We start from the raw sequence: 19,541 nt of genomic DNA on the forward strand, positions 1-19,541 counted from the left end.
TTCTTGGCATATTTGCTTCCACAGTGTATTCCTTGGTAAGAAACTAGAATTCCAAGAGCAGGAATATATCCATCCTGTGACTCCAATACGCACAAGTCAGACATTTCCTATTTAGTATGCATGGCAGAAGCACGAACACCATTTATTTTTGAATGCAAATGATGAAATACTGTATTTGCTGAGGAGAGGAAAGGGGATGTCCTCCACCATAATCTATGATTTATTTCCCCTCACTCTGCTTTGCTGCATTTACTGTAAATTTCTTCTTTCAGAAGCAGGTAGGTTCATCTGCAGTTCCACAGTGGTCACAAGAGGATTTTCTGTCCCTTCTGGAAGGTATCCAACCCCCTTTCGCTCCAAGGGCAATCCCTCCATCCCATCCAAAGAAGAGCAGACAGCTGGAAACCTGCCACGTATGACTGTCTCATCAGTTTAATTTTTCTGGTAACAATAAAGAGGGTCAGTACTAATCCTGGAGACAGTCTGCACGCATGCTATGAAACTACCAGTGTTCCACCCCCTACCCTTTCAACAAAATGATGAAGCACTGGAACACTACAGCTGCCTGCAGCAGCATACGGCAGTCAGGGGCTTGCCAGGGAGCCAAATGGGGCAGGCACACACCTCCTTGCTTAGAAAAGCTCAGACTTGAAGTTTCTGCCTCAGATTGGAAACAGGATGAAGAAGCCCTGAGACTCTACCATGCAGACATTCAGGCTGTGTGTGAAAATACCACCTCATGTCACCGCCTCCTGCCATCTCCTAGTATTATTGGGGTGTGTGTGAAGGATAAGTCTCAATCAAAAAGGTCCTTTGCGGACAGTAGGGAAGGCAGCCAGGATTTAACTCTTCCACTTGCACTTCCCCACCACATTCCCTGTCAAGCTGGGGAATGCAGTACTACTTAAGGAGATCAACTGAGTTGTTCACATGAGCATGCCCTGAACTACTAGAGTGAAAGCTAGCCAGGTGAACTACTACAGCTTAAATGGCATGCCTTCGATAACCATGCCCCTCCTTTCGACTGAAATGGGATAGGCAGCACTCACAAAAGCAGCTCCGCCAGCAGGGTTAGCCAGGGGTGCCAGCACAAAGACAAACACCACGGATGCGAAGGCCCAGCTTCAAATAACAACTTACAAGCTCACTAAATCAGTAAACCTAGTGGCTAAGCAACTCTACAGACCTAGAGCCAGACAAAGGGAAAGAGTGACCACTACATAAACTTGTGGCTTTTGGTGTTGATGCCTAAAAACACACATTTACCACTAACTCCGTCTCAGGTAGAGTATGCCTTCCGTGGTAGCACTTTCACTCCATCATCCCTGTGATTTTCCTGCCCCCCTCAACTCTCCCAAATCTGTTGAAATGTTGCTAAAAGATTTGTATGTTGTTTTTCTTCCTCTAGCATCTTTGTTCACCACCTGCAGGTATAAGCAGGCCTACTGAAAATGAAAAAAGATTCCCCAGTTTGTCTTAGGAAACAGTACCATGTACGTTGCACTCTGGATGCATGTAGAAGTCTGGACAACACGAATACCAGATGGAGGTATCTGAAGTTGTTTCCCAAAGAAGTCACTCTGGATATTACTGGCATGCAAAAGAGCAGGCCACATTCAAATGCCACCTACCTATTCTTCCCCTCAACATTACATAACTCCAAAAACCATATTGTTATAAGGCTTGGAAGAGCCTGATTTATTGTTTCTTACAGGTTTTATCTTTATAGGTAATCCAATGTCTAGTAATCAGAAGCGATCCTGTTATAGATCACACTGGCAAAACATGCCACAATCGCCTGCATAGTTTTGGCTGGAAAATGTGACAAGCTAGTGATGTCTCTCTCCCGTGAACTGAGCTGTGGCTGAAGCCTGTTGTGTAACCCTGGGCACAAAGCTCAACTGAAAATTCATACGGGAAAAAGGGAGGGAAGGGAAGGAAGCAGCTTCATGACATTCATGTGGTTTATTACAAAGATCTAAACTAGCACTGCTTCAAGCCTTTTCTAGCTAAAACTGTTCATAGGCTTCTGAAGATAAATATGCCTCCAAAACCACAAAATGCAGTCTGGCCATAAATAAACCTCGTCTACCAGAGTACTGAAGTAGTTCCAAAATATTAGCTCATCCAGGCGGGGTGCAGAGTTACTAGAAAGCCTCCTCTTCTCCCATGTTACTCCAGCTGTAATTTTCCAGACCATCTAGCTCTCCTCCTGGTGTCAAAGTACTCATAGAACTTATGGATGTGTTTAGATTGGAGTAACTCCCCTTACGAGGTCTTAAATGTGAAAGTCAAAGCAGTCTATCCCTGTACTCCAATAAGCCAACACTGATGCCATTTTAAAATTAGTTAGATGCAAATGGGAGGAAAGAATTTGAACCTCACACACATTTGGGTTCTGTCACATTAGGGCCCTGGAAGGTTTAACTGGACAGCTGGGTCCTAAATTAGCTGTAACTACTCTGGAAACAAAAAAGGTATGTTATCTTTGAGATAATCTCAGTGGAAAACATCTGGTCATTCGGGGGGGAGGGGGGAGGGAGAGATGCTAATGATGGATGAGAAACAGAAGAGAAAAAAATGATATATTTTTTAATGCCACTCTGTAAATTAATGGCATGTTTCAGTGTAGAACTCTGCGATCATTTTTGGTCACCCATTCTGAGGGGAAACTGCAGTGAGAGGGAGAAGCGAAGTCACGTGTTCTGCTCTGTGTCTGCCAACACACCTTCATCTGCCATCATGTTTTGTTCCTCTGTGTCAGTTTGAGTCTTTAGCCAGATCCTTCTCTTATCCATAGGGTCTTTTCCAGAACAGTATCACCTACTGCTTGACACCCTCTTTTCAAAATGAAACTCCATTGTATTAGCTGTTGGTATCCCTAAAAATATTGAACTCTAAATTATTGTGGGATTTTTACTTCATGGCTTATGTGCTACTTCTTAAGCGAACTCCTATTATAACACTTCCATGCTAATTAGCATCACCCCTCCTCTCAGACGAGCTACCAGGGTGATGCTAATTTTCCAGCATCCTGGAAAACTGCAGCTCTAAAATCCTGTCCTTTTGTCATCCCCAAACAGTTCGTGTTCGGTTGCAATTACCCTGTTAGTATCGCTTCATTGACTTATTTCTCTGCAGTCGCTCTTAACTGTATATATGCATTATCTATTTATTGAGGAAAAAGCTGTTCACACAAAACTGTTAATACACCCCTAACCACACTACAGGAGATTTCTAGACTGTTGCATGCACTTCACTAAAATTTTATCTCGTCAGTTTACAAAGAGTTGTTTCTTTCTTTAAAGCTACAGTACTCCTCTCACACCTCTGTGACCTAAGCTGTCCTTTGGGTACAGTTCATGGCCAGGAATTACAGTATCTTATTGATTTTTGTCATTGCATCATATTTCAAGCTGTCTGTTGAGTAATGTCTATGCTATCAAGGTCCTCTTCTCATAGTAGGCAGGAGTGTCTAGGGCTGTCAATCTCACTGCCATTCATAAGTACTAACATCCACTAAAAATAAATTAGAACAAAAGTGATCTGACAATGAAAAGCTGTAATTTGAAGATATTAAAGAAAAAGGCTTTTGTCAAATTTGACTCATATGGAACATGTCATATAACACGACCCAAATTGTTTGACAAGAACAAATTACCACAACACTCCCTATCAAAATAAGTCAGAGCCATTAAAATAGACAAATAAATCCCTGCTCAAGTATGAGACTGGCATACGGAATTACAGAAATCAAAGATTACTAGGTAGTCCTATGGGATTGAAAAGTATTAAAGGTCCTTATCAATAAGGAATCAAGAGCTCCTTATGTTTTCATCATGGATGATTTTTTAAAATCTTGAGCTGAAGTCAACTTTAAAAGTAGATTCTCTAATTCCATAGGGCTACTATGATATAAAACAGAGATGTGAAACCTAAAAACACCTGACACCAACAAAATGTAGATTAACTGCAGAAACAGACAAAAGGCCGCAGCAGCAGATCAAAGAGAGAACAGTTTGGCAAAGTATGATGGAGCATTACCATAATGAATTTTGTGAGTAAGCAGTGTCCTTTAAAATAATTCCTTTGATCACCTAAAAAGGCATTTACTACAATCAAGAAAGAGTTTACTTATTAAAAAATAAAAAATAAAGGCATAAACTTATCTAGGATTTATCTTTAACCCATTTCCAGTACCTCCATCATGACGGTTCATAGATTTCTTCTTCTGGGCCTATCCTGGGTCTGTCCTGGGACCAGTGCTGTTTAATACCTCTATCAGTGACGGACAGTGGGATTGAGCACACCCTCAGCAAGTTTGCAGATGACACCAAGCTGAGTGGTGCAGCTGATACAACAGAAGGAAGGGATGCCATCCAAAAGGACCTGGACAAGCTTGAGATGTGGGCCCACGTGAACCTAATGAGGTTCCACAAGTCCAGGTGCAAGGTGCTGCACTTGGGTCAGGGCAATCCCAGCATGAACACAGACTGGGAGAACAACTCATTGAGAGCAGCCCTGCAGAGAGAGATTTGGGGGTTCTGGTAGACAAGAAGCTCGACATGAGCCAGCTCTGCCCACCTGCAGCCCAGAAGGCCAACTGCATCCCGGACTGCATCACCAGAGGAGTGGCCAGCAGAGGGAGGGAAGGGATTCTCCCACTCTGCTCTGCCGTCGTGAGGCCCCACTGGGACTGCTGCATCCAGGGCTGGGGCCCCCAGCACCAGAAGGATGTGGGACTGTTAGAGCGGGTCCAGAGGAGGGACACGAAGATGGTCAGAGGGCTGGAGCACCTCTCCTATGAAGACAGGCTGAGAGAGCTGGGGATGTTCAGCATGGGGAAGAGAAGGCTTTGGGGAGACCTCACTGGGGGCTGTAACGAGGTGATCTTTAAGGTCTCTTTTCAACCCAAAGCATTCTATGATTCTACTGTTCTGTGATTCTGTGCTTACCTAGTCTGGCTTCCTGAATTCCAGCCAAAACAACTTCCTGCAGCAATCCCTGACTTGTCCACTCCAAGAATAACTTCCTCATGTTTCCTTTCAGGATTAATAGTGAGAGACTGGTTAGACATTTCAATTTAACTAGATTTCAGGTCAAGTGCCTAGCCTAGAAGCATACCCAGCTCATCAAACAGATGAATTGAGAGCCAGCTCAAGGCTTCCCTGCAATACAGGTGAAAGCAAACCCTCTCACCCAAAGGATGCTCTTAGGAGAGCAAACTGGGACAGTTAAGCTGGAGAGGAAGATCCTGGGGAGCTGGGCTCACTGTTCCCATTGCTGCTGTCTACACGGGTAGTGGGGTAGCAAGCAGTTGCACTAGAAGAGCTTGTTCTGCAGTCCCTACTTCATTTCTTGCCATCCCACAGTAAGAGACATCTCCATCCCCCCCAACTTTCTCTTAGCAAAAGCAGGAGCCAACAGCAGTGAGAGCCCTTGCTTTGCAGGGGACTGCAAGCTAGCAAAACTGTGGGATTACAGTTGCCATGAGCAACTGCCAGCTGTGCACCTTCCTTGACCTGGCCTCTTCTTGGGCTGTCCCAGGCTAGCAGGGGGCAGCAAGAGCTGTCATTGTCATCCCCCCACAGCAAGAGCCTAAAGGACTGGAAGGAACCTGTCTCCTGCAGTTCACATTTCAATCCAGACTAGGCTAGCAAGTCTACGGGAAACACGGAGCAGACTGTTACCTGCCCAGGCATCCAGCTGCATGCTGGTGCCATCGCCTGCAGAATAACAGCAGGCCAGGCCATGCACCAACAGATCAAAGGCAGCTGTAACTGTCATTACAGCTAACATAATGAAGACATGGTGCTAGTAATTGTTGGGAGCAGGAGTCCGCTCTTCTGAGAAATTTTCCTGAGTGCTGTTAAAGGGGCCTTGGTTGTTTTCAAATGAAAAAGTGAAATCTAAGACACTCAGATCTGCTAACAATTATCCTCAAAGCCGTTCCTGCTGCTGCCTTTCCCGACTCCGTCCATCACATGGCTGCCTCAGAGCAGGAGCTGCATGGCAGGTTGAGCGCTCTGTGGGGCGGGAAGCCATTACGCCTTATTAACTTTGAGTGACTAAGCCCTTTGTGCAGGAGCTGAATATAATTAAAACACATTTTCCTTGCTAAGCTGTTAGACTGAGGAGGAGCTGGGCTCGGGCTTTTCTTTTTGTCCTACCTGTCTAGTGAGTTTGTGAAAAATAGAAAGGCTGAAGTTAAGAAAAACCTAAAATGATTTGCTGACAGAATAACAATAACAACAACAATACATAAAAGACAAAAGCACAGCTACTACGTGATTTAAGCTATACAGACATCTAATGCAAAAGACAGGGGTCTCTCACGTCAAAAAACGGAGTTACTCAAAGCGTGGAGACAACTGTTTACACAAGCTCAGGCAAGCCCTTTTTGTACTTTACATGGCTGTTGACTTGGGAAGATTCCATTTTCCAGTCTTGACTTAAGCTACAGAAACAGCCAGAGCCATCTCGAATTGTTTAAAAAAGAGGTTTCAACAAGCTGGAAATCCCTTCCACTCTTGTGGGAATTCCTGCAAGGAACTGAGCAGGCTGAAATATGCCAAAAAACAATGTTTGGCATAAGTGAGTGACTGTGGCTGCTCCTGCTACAGTAATTTAAGACAGGCAGCAGCTGGGAAAGACTGTTTCTCATGGTAACCCTTTCCATGTGTGTCCTCCACCCAGATGTAAAGTCAAAGACCCTCCTCTCAAAGGAGCAGCTTTGAAGTTCTTAAGTGATATTTAACTCCAACACCATAACCCCTTTATCCTTATTATAAAGCAACCAGTAAAATAAGATACCACACCCCAAAGACTCCAGGACTTTGAAGAGAAGAGTTAAAGCAGAAGAAGGAGAAGCAACCTTCCTTGCTTTTCTCAGGAATCTTAAGAATTCTGCTCTGTTTTAACAGCATTGTTTGAAGTCAGAGAATGCAAAGCCACTCAATGAGATTTTTATCTCCTCAATTCAAACAACAGCGGTAATAGAGACTCCACCATCTGAGCGTGCCTATGACCTGATTTTTGGCTGCTTCTCTGAGATACTTTTGAATTCATATGCTTTTAATTTCTGAAAGAAAAAGTGTTTGGGAAAGGAAGTGGATATGCAAAATTTATCTGCATTCTGGGAGCTACACTTGGTAGAAAGGAATTATCTGTTTCTTATTTATATATACAAACACACAGTTAATGAAGGACTCTAGACTCTGGGAATTTTTCATATTGCAATGAAAAAAGCAGCCCCCATAAACTGACAGCATGACTTGTCATGTACACATTGACACTATTTGCCTGTTCCTGTAGAGGAGAATCAATAGGATCTTTACCATGCTCCTTCATTCCCACTGAACCCTGCCCAGGACCTCATGGTCCTAGCATAAGGAGCTTCCACAGCCTCTTCAGGCAGCCATTGTTATTACATTTATGAAAAATATTTTTATCACACAGATGAATGTCTGAATTACATATATATAATATTGCAAATATTATTTTTTGATAGAGCATGACCACACATCAGCCCAATATTTAATACCCCTGCATTTCTTGAATGTAAACTGAAGGAGAAAAGGGAATAATAATTGTATAAAAACAAAATGGCTCATTTTTAACGGTAGTTCCACTTCCAAACAGATCCTCTTCCATTATTCTGCAAATATTCACACTAGCTGGTTTATAGCCAGAGAGAAAGAAATATTCAGAACACTCAAACATGGCTAACATCTCTGTGTGTATAGGGATATATCGTATTCACGTGGTTGTTTGTGGAGGAACTGTTCAAGCAACCAGTTAAAAACAAGTTCTGAGTATTCTGAGGAATACTGGAAAACTTGAGCAATAAGGTATGCAGGTACAACAGCCTGCTTTCCAAGCAGAGCAGCAAACAATTAATGAGAAATGCATTGGGTGAAAACTCTTATCAGCCACTTCTGAAATAATTGCAAGTATGTTTGCAAAACTCCGAGCATATTCAATGACAATTTGAAAAGTGAGTATGAAGCTCAATTCATTAAATAAGTTAATTATTTCAAATAGTTCAACCTTTTCCTGTAAATCAGAATCTGAAGAAAGCAGCCATGGCTTGGGAGGCATTTCAGTACAGCATGGCTTTTTCTTTGCTGGTGAATGGCACCTTCTTGTTTACATAGGGTGTGATGGCTCTAGGACTTTTCTCTGTACAGTCCTTCCTTACTTCGTGAAGGTTTTATACTGTATGAAATGGACAGTTTAAACCCACAGTAAAGCAACAGCCAGGGACCTACTCCCTCTTTTGTCAATATGATGAACCAAAAGGGCTTATGTGGCTCATCTTTACTCATGAAGGACCCCAAAGAAGACTGGTGTTTGGACCACCCTGCAGCCCTGCAAGGCTGCCATGCAGTACCCTGGAGTTACCTGGTGTCTTCTTCCCACTGCACCATCGGCTGCCAGGCACTGGTGGCCATCTCCTCAGAGGGGCATTAGCAGTCATTTCCTCAGCAGAGACCTGATGGCCATCTCTTAGAGGAGCATTTCTTCAGCAGGGCAGTACCCATCTCCTCAGTAGGCCCTGGAGCCCATCTCCCCAGCAGGCCATTGGCATCCATCTCCTCAACAAGGCAGCGCCCATCTCAGGAGGGCACTGCTGGTCATCTCCTCAGAAGGGAGCTGTCATCTATTTCCTCAGCAGGGCCCTGTTAGCCACCTCCACAGCAGGCCCTAGCAGCCATTTTCCTATAGCGGCAGTGGCATCCATCTCCTCAACAAGACAGCGTCTATTTCCTCAGCAGGGCAGTGCCCATCTCCTCAGCGCTCGCAGGCGGCCATTTCCTCAGCAGGGCAGTGCCCATCTCCTCAGCGCTCGCTGGCGGCCATTTCCTCAGCAGGGCAGTGCCCATCTCCTCAGCGCCTGCTGGCGGCCATTTCCTCAGCAGGGCAGTGCCCATCTCCTCAGGGCCTGCTGGTGGCCATTTCCCCAGCAGGGCAGTGCCCATCTCCTCAGGGCCTGCTGGTGGCCATTTCCCCACAGTGCCGTTAGCATCCATCTCCTCAACACGGCCGCGCCCATTTCAGCGGGGCCCTGGCAGCCACCTCCTCGGCTGGCGGCTGTTGCACCTCTTCAGCGGGGCACCAGCGCCCATCCCCTCAGCAGAGCCACCTGCCTGTAGCGCCAGGCGCCTCCCGAAAACCCCTTGGGGGGGTTTGATGGGGGACGTGTGAGGTGCGGGGCGCCTCTGCCCCCTGTGAGCCGCCAGCAGCTGAAGCAAAACTCGGGCCGGCAGCAGCGGGGCCGGGCGAGCGAGCGGCCCGGCGCTCCCCGTCAGGGGGTGCTCGAGGCTCTGCCCCCTAGGGCGGCCGCGGGGGCGGTCAGTCATAGCGCCCCTTCCCCGCGTGACGGGAGCTGAGCCCCTGGCAGTGCTCCCAGGCCGCAAGAAGCAAATAAGGCGGCAGAGGGTGCAGGCGGGCAGCTCCGGGTTAGGAAGGGCCCGGCGCACCTGGAACCATCCTCAGTGTGGAAGATGCAGCTGCGGGGGCTGTGTTAAGAGCTCAACGCAGTGCTGCTGCTGTGGTGACTAAAGGGACTGTGCTGCCTGCTCCAAGCAGGGTTCTGTCACTGCTCTCTGCCTCATAATGGTGGCATGGACTGGGGAAAAGCCCAGCAGCTGTGATGAACGTGCAAAGAAGAGGCTTTAGCACAACAGCGCTTTGTCCAACCACAGACATAAGCCTGGGCCTTGCTGCAGGCCCTTGGGCGCTGCACGGTGCTGTGCAGAGACGTGACAGCCTTGCTCAAGTCCTGCAGCATGGCGGGAGGCCTGCAGCTTTGCATCCGAACGTGGCCTTCATCCTCCATTACCCCCGTGCTGCAAGCAGTCAGCTGAAACAGGACAGGTGCTGGTGCCTCCTTGAAAGCTTGATGGCCAACACATGGCTTTCTGAGGAATGCAAAAAGATAAAGCTGAAGGTGGCCAGAAGTCTGCAGGCCAGGTAAGTCTGCTCCGGCCCTGTGGCCTCCTCAGACCCTGGGCTGGTTGTGATAGCTCCTAAGTACAAGAGAAATGACAGAAAATCATCTTACATGCAGCAGTGGGAAACAATTCTGGGAAAGAGTCCTATGAATGCACAGACCTGAGAAATTCACAGAAATTCACAAATTTGCTATTGCTTCTTAAGTTAGTAAACATCACAGTAAACAAGGTTTGCATGCCCAGGCTCTCTGCCCCATGTTATCTCACTGGGCTCTCAAGTGCAGACAGGGTCTGGAATAACAACATTAGCAACAACTTGAAAATATCCAGGTTTTGGTAGTTCAAGCTCATGCCCAGATATCTTTGTGGGCTGGATTTTTTGGAAAACTGTAAAACTAAAGCACACCTGAACACCTATAGATTCGGGCAAGAGAGTTAGAACTGAAAATTATCTATGATTACTTGACATAACAGGCTAGCCAATACATGTCCGTACCTATTAGAGAACTCTGTAATAAACACATTTGTAATTTGAGTGATTTAAACAAGGAGAGAGTTAAGAGAATGGAAATCATGGTATTGAGTGGAAAGAAGAAGCATTTCTATTCATGAAACCTAATTTTATAGTACTTTTATTTACATCAGTGTAAGGAATATAATTTGTTTCCATTTATTGTTTAAAATCTGTTCTATCACAGACACATCAAAACAGCCAGTTAAAAGCCAGGGCAGTATAAGCAGCCGGCAAGCTTCTCTCTGCCCATGCTCCTCACCTGCATTGCTGCCTTTTATGAATTTAGACAACAGAACTTCATCTTTTCACAGCCCATTGCACTTTCTCAGCCTTTTGCACTAGCATAGGGTGTTGCAAACTCAAATGCAGTATTTTTAGGATCACGTAGATAGAAAACATATCTGAAAGCATACACCAGAATCTCCTGTGCATCTTCAGATTTTGATCCCCTGGCTCAAAAAAAGACTTTTACATTCCTTCATTGCCCAAATCCAATCTACATTACTGCACAGTGTGCCTTGAAAAACCTAGCAAGAATTGCATAGAAGGTGGGTGTTTGTAACATTTACTAGTTAACAGGAAATAATTTACTTCTAAATGGTTTCTGGTGATATGTGTTAGATTGCTGCTATGTGCTGTCTGTTGTGGGTTCATGTGCCATATAATCCATGTGCTTTACAACCTATACAAGATTAATCATAAACCCAAGCTATAACTAAATCACAATCAAGGTAAAAAATCTACTTTTATGGTTGCCTATTTTTTTATTACCTACAGATTTTATAGTAACTGTTGAGTCTAAGGTATAAAATGTAATTTATGTATGTTAAAAAAGTTTAAATGCTGTCTGGAAAAACATTGCAGTCAGGAGAACAGGTACAGTAAATGCAAGGAGGAATATTATGAAGTAGGCATCAGTGTATTGGCAACATTACTCAAGGTGGAAGATGAGTTGAGAGTATATTTCTCAGGACTGAGACAAAATGCACAGATATAGCTGTGTGTTCTTTCCTACAATACAGGAGAAGGGTCTGAAAACATGTTTGCTTTCTTTAAAGAGTATCCCTACCTCCAATGACAGTTTTTTTGATAGGTTAAATTTACAATACTGTCATCCCAGGAAAACTGTAAGATTACTGAAGTTATCAAAATCACATAAAAAACACAAGACTGGAAATTGAGCAGTGAGCAGATGCTGCAGTTTACTTTCAGCCTATTTGGAACTATTTGCATTTTTTTTCCTATAAAAAACACTGACTTTTAGTGCATAAGTATAGGTGCAATGATAAACATGCTGCAAGGCTTTCTGCAAAACTAGAGGAAACCAGAGCTGCCAGTCCTGATATTTCTGATTACAGCTTCTTAGTCCTTCATTATATAAAAAAAGCAAAGCTGAAAATTAGCTTTTAAAAATCATACCTTGGTCTCTTGTATGCTTGGAGTAAATGGCCCTTGGCTGTTGTTTAGATTGTTGGTCACACCTGTTGTAATGTCAACATATCACAAATGTTTTTTTCTACACAAACCTTTCAAGAAAAACAAAGTAAGATCCAAAATTTTACAAGCAGATGACAGATTCTGGAAAATGTCAAGTGGTCATCGTTTAAAAAAAGGAGTGTAGTATAGAAATGAAGCAGTGTTTCCAGTAATATCTTTGAAGGTGGATACAGAAAATCTCTTTAATAATCCCTCCAGTATCCATCCTTTCTTTGCTAACTAAGTATTTTTGTATTCAATTGATTCCACCTCCACATGATGAGTTGGATGTTCCTGTTCCTCTGTGGTTATCACTAAGAGATTTGATTCTGGGCAAGCTGACAGAAATGCACCATGGCAGCAGCATCTTCAAATTATGAACGGTACAGGATTTCTGTGTAAACATCAATTTTTCCAGATTGCTACTGCCTGAAAGCTTTAGAAGCTATGCTCACAACTTGTGTCTACGATAATAAATCTTGGGAATGTTTACCAGCAAAAATGTAGCTAGCACCACTGCTGGTTTTAATAGCTCTGGTTTTGACAGGGCAGGCCAGAACCAAGGCTTGACAACATGCATAATGCTTGGGTGTTGGCAACTGTCCACCTTATTACTGACACCTTACATCCTTAGGTCATCCTTGAATATACCAGTACTCCTGCAGAAGTCTTTCTGAGCACTGGAGATACTGTGCTACTGTTGGAAAATAGGCACTAAGAAGCCTGCATTAAGACTGTCAAACTGGCAATCCAGCTCCATCTGGATCCTGAATGATTTTCCATCATCATATAACAGTATAAGGTTCATTTGCCATCTGGCTCCTGAATCAACTGCTGTCATACAAGCAGCACCCAGCTGGTTCAGGGTCAAGATTAATTTGTTATTTGGGGTATCTCCATTTTTAGGTGCCCAGCTTGAGTAATTTTCCTTGCTGACAGCTTATCAAAAAGGGTCACAAGCACTTCTTGTTACTGGAATACTGGGAAGCGTTGGCAAACCCTCTAATGGTATTCACTGGGATCAGTGTTGCAGCAACAATCAGGAAAGAGCTGGAGCAGGTACTGTTACAGGAGCTAGGCCTAGGGTGTCTGCATAAAGTTAGTTCATGTGCTTAGTTGGATCTCAAGCACCTCTGTGTTTTTCTTCCTGGTTTTGGATGGTGGCATTAGGATCAAGTAATACTAAACTGAAAAACAGGACCGCCTTAAAATGCATTACATTTGGGTCCCAAAAGTTCAAGTACTGAAAACTAATAATTGGTTTTGAAAATTTTTACCTATCTGCTTTAATATTCTGGCCATCATCTAATCTTTTCACAGTATCAGTCATTTATCCTTTTCCCTGAGCTTTCCTCTGTACACATAAGGTTCAAAGATATAATGAAGGTGACTCATTCGATGAGACTCTCCTTGCCCAAAGGAAACTGTGAGGTGGAGCAGTACTTTGCCGTAAGCACTCCAGGAACAAGCACAAGTGCTAAAAGAGCCATTGGTTGTGGAGCTCTCCAGCTACTGGAACACTTCATTTCTCATTTTTCATTCTTATTTCCTTTAAAGCCATTTATAATAGAGCTACAGCCTGAAGTGGAAGAACTCACCTTCGCTGTAAAGCTTCATTGCGAGGCAGCAAATTGTACTGTATCAGAATATCCACCTTATCTAAGATTCATGGAATGAATTATACATATTACATTGCCTTAAAAGTGAAACCTGGTGAAGTATTACTGTAATTTAAAAATCTAAGTGGATTTGTACAGTGAGATTTAAAACTTAAACCTGTTTAAATATTGAGCTGATTGGGAAAATATTTTTGAGAAATGGAATTCAATAGGAAAAGATTCTCCATTCAGAGAAACGACAGCCCCAAACTAATTTTATCATAAGAACGAACCATAAAGAAAGATGTTCGCTGGGCTGCTTCCTTCTAGGAAGGCACATAAAATGACAGTCACCTGAATGTGTTAATATCCCTTAGTGGGAATTTATGCTGAATTAGGAATCCAAGGAAATGCAAGGTAATTTACTTTGCAGGATGATAACAGAGACATTCTGTGCAATATGGGTTGTGCTAACTTTATTTTATTGATTTATTTTGATCTAATAAAAGCAAACAATTACTATTGGTAGCTGATGCATGCCTTTTTGTATGTATTTTTAAAAGCACAAACCGCAGTGGTGACCAGCTCTCAGCCTCCCAGTTAGTGATGCCTGTCCTCAGGTGAAGTGGTATTTTAGCCCACATCCTCCAGCAGTCATTACCTCTTGTCAAAGCAAAAGGGATGTCTCCATGAGAAAAATGTATCAGATTCTATCTTTGGTCTACTAATAAGGTGATCATAACAAGGAGCAAACTAGCAAGATGATTTTTTGTCTTATTAACACAGTGCTGCCAGAGCCTCATTTTACCTTTTCCTCAGTGAGTGTTGCAGGATTTTATGAGTACCATTTCCCTGCCTAAAAATGATGACTATCTTGCTCTTTACATACCAACATTACTTGCCCCTGATAAGGATGGTGGTAAAATGTTTTAGCTAGCGGAACAGGGAGATTTGCCCAAACACTGTCTCAAAAATGCACTTGTATTAGTGAGATCATTCTGAAACTGATCTGATACCAGCCATCGTTTTTAATCTCAGCATTACTTGGTATGCTTCATACGCCATGTGTCCTCTAAACAAATATGCAATAAAGCAGGCTGGTGAAGTTAACCAGACAGATGGCTGAAATCCTACATGTGAGATGGATTGGTAAATGGATAGGTAAGGACACGGATGGGTGTTTCAAAAGGCAGAGGAAAGGGTAGTTGATTACAAGGCTAGATAGAAAATGGAAGGTATTATAAAAAGAAATATGGGATAATATAAACAGAGCCCCTAATCCAGTTGACTGTAAATCCCTTTTTCTTAATTGGTTTAGAAACTGTGGGCTGTAATGTGAGACAGAGGGCTCTCAGCTGCTTTTCTCCTTTGCTGCCTAGAATTACATTAAGAGGAAAACAATAGCAGAGCTGACAGCTCCTTGTCTGTAGGGGCACTCGGAGCTAATCTGCTATTGAGACTAATACAATTATATGGGATTATAGGATTGCCACTGATACACAGATTAGGGAACTCCCAGAGGGAGTTGCATCTTGGGGTATTACACAGGGGGAAAATATATAAGGGTCCCAATTATTCAGAAGTCTAAAGAGAAAGCTGCAAAGACACTTTGGGATTTTTTGTTTCCCTGTCTCTTAAAAAATAACACTTGCTCACATACACAAACATTTCCGCCCAGCAGAAGGAGAATAATGCAAGGGACTTTAATATATATTGTTTACTCCATACACAATGCTCCAGTGTTGTCCTGAGCAATCTGAGGTCAGAGAGAAAAATACTTATAATATATTGCTTTCCTGCAAGGGTGCCACCTTGATGCAGTAATTTGAAATGGAGGCAGAACCTAGACTTACGTTTCGTATAGCAGCTGACTGCCCTCGCTTTCTCCCTCCCTGTGCATGCACAACATATAAAGACAGTGGCCCCAAAATGGAATGATGTAAAAATCTCTTGGGTGGGTTTTGAATACCCAAAAATACTGCAGTTGTGAGCCCTGTCCTTACCTCCTTTTACAGATTTACTCTGTGCTCCCAGAATGAGCACAGAGCTGTGTAACAGAGCCTGCTATGGATGTGTGTGCTGTAGACATTGAGCTGACACGTCTGCTACCACAGCTTCTGGGCAGCACAGCTTCTGGTACCTCAAGCCTTTAGTGAATTATACTCTTAGCAGCACCATAAGATGTGTAAATGCCAATGTCCTCATTTTAAAGCTTATTAACCAACTCAGCCCAAGTAACGTAAAAAGTGTGTGTTAGTGTAGCTCATCAACTGTAGCTATCCCAAGTCTCAGGTTACGGGGCTGTCTTTCACATACAACCCTTTAAGTTCAGATATTTCATACATGTTCTTTTTCCCTAGCCAGTTAGGAGCAAAATGTAAGGATGCGGTTCCCATTAGTCCTTTTCCCAAATCCAGGTCAAACAGCTGCTGTGCTGCTTAACAGCATTTGCTCATATGACAATAGCAAGTAGAGACCTTCAGCAAAGCTTCCCACCTCCTAGTCTAAGTTTGTTCCAGCCATCTAATAAGAGAGATTCTCAGCTCCCGAAATCTTGAGTGAGAAGAAAAACAGAAATGTGGAAATGAACTATGATTATCTCATAGCAGTGATTCATGACAAAGTGAGGAATAAAATTTGATGGACAGCAAAGCCCAGTACTTGCTGGACCACGCTGCTGTAATTCAGATCTGGCAGTTATTAATTGCAGTGGAGGAGAGGGCTGTTTTCTCACTCTAAACTTAAAAGGATTTTTCCATGCATCCAGGACCATACTGTAAGCGAATATTTTCTTTTTTTTTTTTTCTTCCATTTAGACAAGTGTGTTTTATATAATACTAGACAATAATTCCCTAAAAAACACATTCTTTAAACCCTGACCTGGAGGACCTTTGACCTTCAAGGTGCATGAGCAAGAGTTAAACATGGGCCAAAGCATCCTTAGGAACTCGTCCTTCATTTTCTTTCAGACAGACTGTAAAACAAAGTAGCCTTAAGGTCTTGAACCTACATCTGGCACTACCCAAGTGCCAAGATGGGTTTGAGATTAAAGGAGTCGGGTGGTTTTTTGGCCTCCACCTTCATCCGTCTTTTGAATTTGATTAGACCATGCATTCTGGTCTTGCTCGGAGGTGCCTGTGGACTGGTTTCAGGAAGTGGCCTTCCATTGTCTGGTGTCATCCTTTAACACAAAAAAGCCAGATTCTCCATCAGGACCAAAAGGCACATGGTGAGCACTGCATTATGCACGGCTCTGGAGTCTTTGCAGCCCTGAGCACTGCTTGTGGGACAGACCTGAAGTACTTTGCTAGAGGGAACATGCTGCTTGCCAGTTTTTGTAGTCATTTGAGAAACGTCCAGCTCCTGCAAACAGTGGGAAGAGCAGTCAGGAGATGGTTCTGAGAAGCAGCACAGAGATGGAGGAGGAAGCAAGACAAATTCCTCGAAGTGAATTTAATTCTAATCATGCCCCCTGTGTGAATAAATCAAAGGCTCTGTGCATCCCATAGACCTCCCATGTTCACAGGAGGCTGGCAAGAAGATGAAAAGTTGGCTTTTCTGCAGTGATTTTGTTATTTGTTAGTTGATCACCTCACTATTGACTTGACTTAGAAGGAAAACTGCTTCCTCCTGCCAGAGCGCTGTGGTTGGACCCAATTACTGCTCCATCCTCTATTTTCTTTTTTTTTTTTTTTTCCCTTTAAGAGGGCCTTTCCCTCTGATCTGCATTTATCTCTTAATAACAACTTCCAGCCACTAAAATTAACCAGTTCCTGCTGAGGCTAATACCGCATTGTGGAGCTGGAGAATTAACACCTTAAAATACTGACTGCAGAGGGAATTTTGGCTCAAACACAGGTCAGGTTCCTGCACATTCAGAAAAAGATTTTATGTCCATCATCTTGTCTTTTCTTTTTTTGATAACTACACTAATTGATTCAGTACAAAATACTACCTCTCACTATACATCCTAGCTTGCAACACCAGTATATTCATAAAATTTATTTCCTTTTTAGCAGCCAGAGTTATAGTTTATTCATATTTATAGGAAGAAAGAGCTCTATAGGAAGAAGAGATAGGCCACCCAAGGTCGTTCAGCAGACTACAAGTCTGTGCCCCAAAATTATATGAAATAGAGATTAGCTTCAGTCTTTTTTGTTGTTGTTTTGAGTACTGAATTTTAAAAAGGGTTCTGAGGGGGTGAAAACAGAGAACATGAGGCTGCCTCCCCCCCCAGACATGTAACCTAACTTAAAGGGGAGAGCTTTGGGGTGAAACTGTCTGAATCTATGCATGCAAGTTTGTGTGTGTGTGTGTGTGTGAGCGATGGATACGGATTCCCATCTGGCTGGGTGCTGGGGACAGAGAGCCGCAGGTGCAGCAGGGAATGTGAAAGGCAGATAATGTGCAGTACGCAACAGGAGCGCTGCATAAAGCACTTTAAAGCGGGGCGAGTGACACAGTGACTTGTTTTTATGGGTGAGAAGCATCTTGTTAGGGTCTGAAGTGGATGAGAAGACAATAGAGCTTACTGAGGAATTCTTGTGAGAGAGAGTGGAAGGAGAGGACTAGGGGAAAGTGAGCAGAAAGTCTCAAGTCAGATTATCCCGAGTTTATTCTCAGTCAGCAGTTGGGTGTTTTCAGTTGGTGTGCAGGGAGCTCAAATACAGCAGCAAGCATCCTTTACAGCACACCCACGCATCACCTGCAGTCAGTGATTCCACGTGTCCACAGCTTGGCCTGGGCACACCGGTGGGATCTGCCACAAAGCTGAACACACCTGCGTGTACAGGACTATGCGTGGGATTCAGAAATAAATGAGTTTGAAGTAGTACAGGGCAGATTAGATTACTGTATACCTAAGCAAGAGATTGGGGATGCTATACAGTATGCTATGGAGGGAAGTTGCTTCAATGGCATTTCTGTCCGAGTGCTTTGCACTGCAATTGTACAGCTCCTAATTGCAGTGCAAATGAAGCAATCACTTGTACGTGGAAGGAATCAGCAGCTACATTTGTTCACAGGTACAAACAGGTTTCTCAGAGGGTTAAGTACAATAGCCAACTGCCAGCACAAATATTTGTTGTGGTTTTAGTTTACATATTTATGTGGGGATCGAAAAAGTGAAAATGATGAATTATTGTTCAGTCATTACTGAAGAAATATATCTACAATCCAAGAGTGGGCAAAAATACCGCTTCGCTGCCACGTTTATATACACAGCTTTAATCTTGGTTATATATGAGAGGAGCTGAATGTTTATGGTTATCTAACCAGGGGACTATAAACTTGGAGCATAAATGACAAAACATACAAGAAGAATGTAGTTCAAATGAGTACAGAGGGTCAATCAGAATTAAGAGAAAGGAGAGAAGAGAAACTGGTTTAATTTAAACAGCATTAGGGGCTAGCTATTCAAAATGTTATTTCCCTGGTGCTTGATGAAAAACTGCCTTTTAGCCACGCAAGGCTGTTTCTCATAATCACAAAAGATGTTAGCATGTGCATAGAATTATAATGAAAATTCACTAGGACCAAGAAGCAAATTATAATTTTGGGGTGTTTCTACTGTGGGGTGCTCAGTTTAAGACTCAAAAAGGGCTCAGAAGTCTCTCTTTGAGTACCTCTTCAAGTGTCTCTTAATTGAAAAGTTGAATGTTGAGAACCAGAGACCCTCAACATCATTAATCTTGATAACCTTGTCCTGTAACAAGAGAGAAGAACACAGATTTTTCTATATATAACTCTCAGAGAATGCTTTGGGATCTTAAACACTGAAATGTATTAAGGAATGCTCTTGAAATATTTTACAAAATATGTCTGTTGCATCAGCACAGATGGGTACGTTTTGAAATTCAGCAACCATATGGAGATGCCCAGCACCACAACACAGCAGTTCAGGGCAGGAAGTAGAGGCTGTTGTAAGCAAGTAAAACTGAGGGGGTGAGGTTTGGTTGGCAGAAAGTAATATTCAGAATTGCAGCCTGGTTACATCCT

The 19,541-nt window shown here is 43.2% G+C and overlaps 2 protein-coding genes across 2 annotated transcripts in view; one reads left to right on the top strand and one right to left on the bottom strand.

Moving 5' to 3' along the window:
- RAPH1 (Ras association (RalGDS/AF-6) and pleckstrin homology domains 1) overlaps positions 1–9,172 on the bottom strand; it is a gene marked incomplete at its 5' end in the record, with an annotated part of 344,080 nt that extends 334,908 nt beyond the window's left edge. Inside the window, one exon of the mRNA XM_083842783.1 lies at positions 8,404–9,172. The remainder of the gene's footprint in view (positions 1–8,403) is intronic.
- A 669-nt stretch (positions 9,173–9,841) lies between these two features.
- Positions 9,842–19,541, top strand: part of PARD3B (par-3 family cell polarity regulator beta) — a 536,941-nt gene continuing 527,241 nt past the window's right edge. The window contains exon 1 of the mRNA XM_083842794.1: positions 9,842–9,975. The gene's annotated coding sequence lies outside the window, so the exon portion shown is untranslated. The remainder of the gene's footprint in view (positions 9,976–19,541) is intronic.

Source organism: Anser anser (assembly GCF_964211835.1).
Source record: "Anser anser genome assembly, chromosome: 6".
NCBI classification, from domain to species: Eukaryota; Metazoa; Chordata; class Aves; order Anseriformes; family Anatidae; genus Anser; species Anser anser.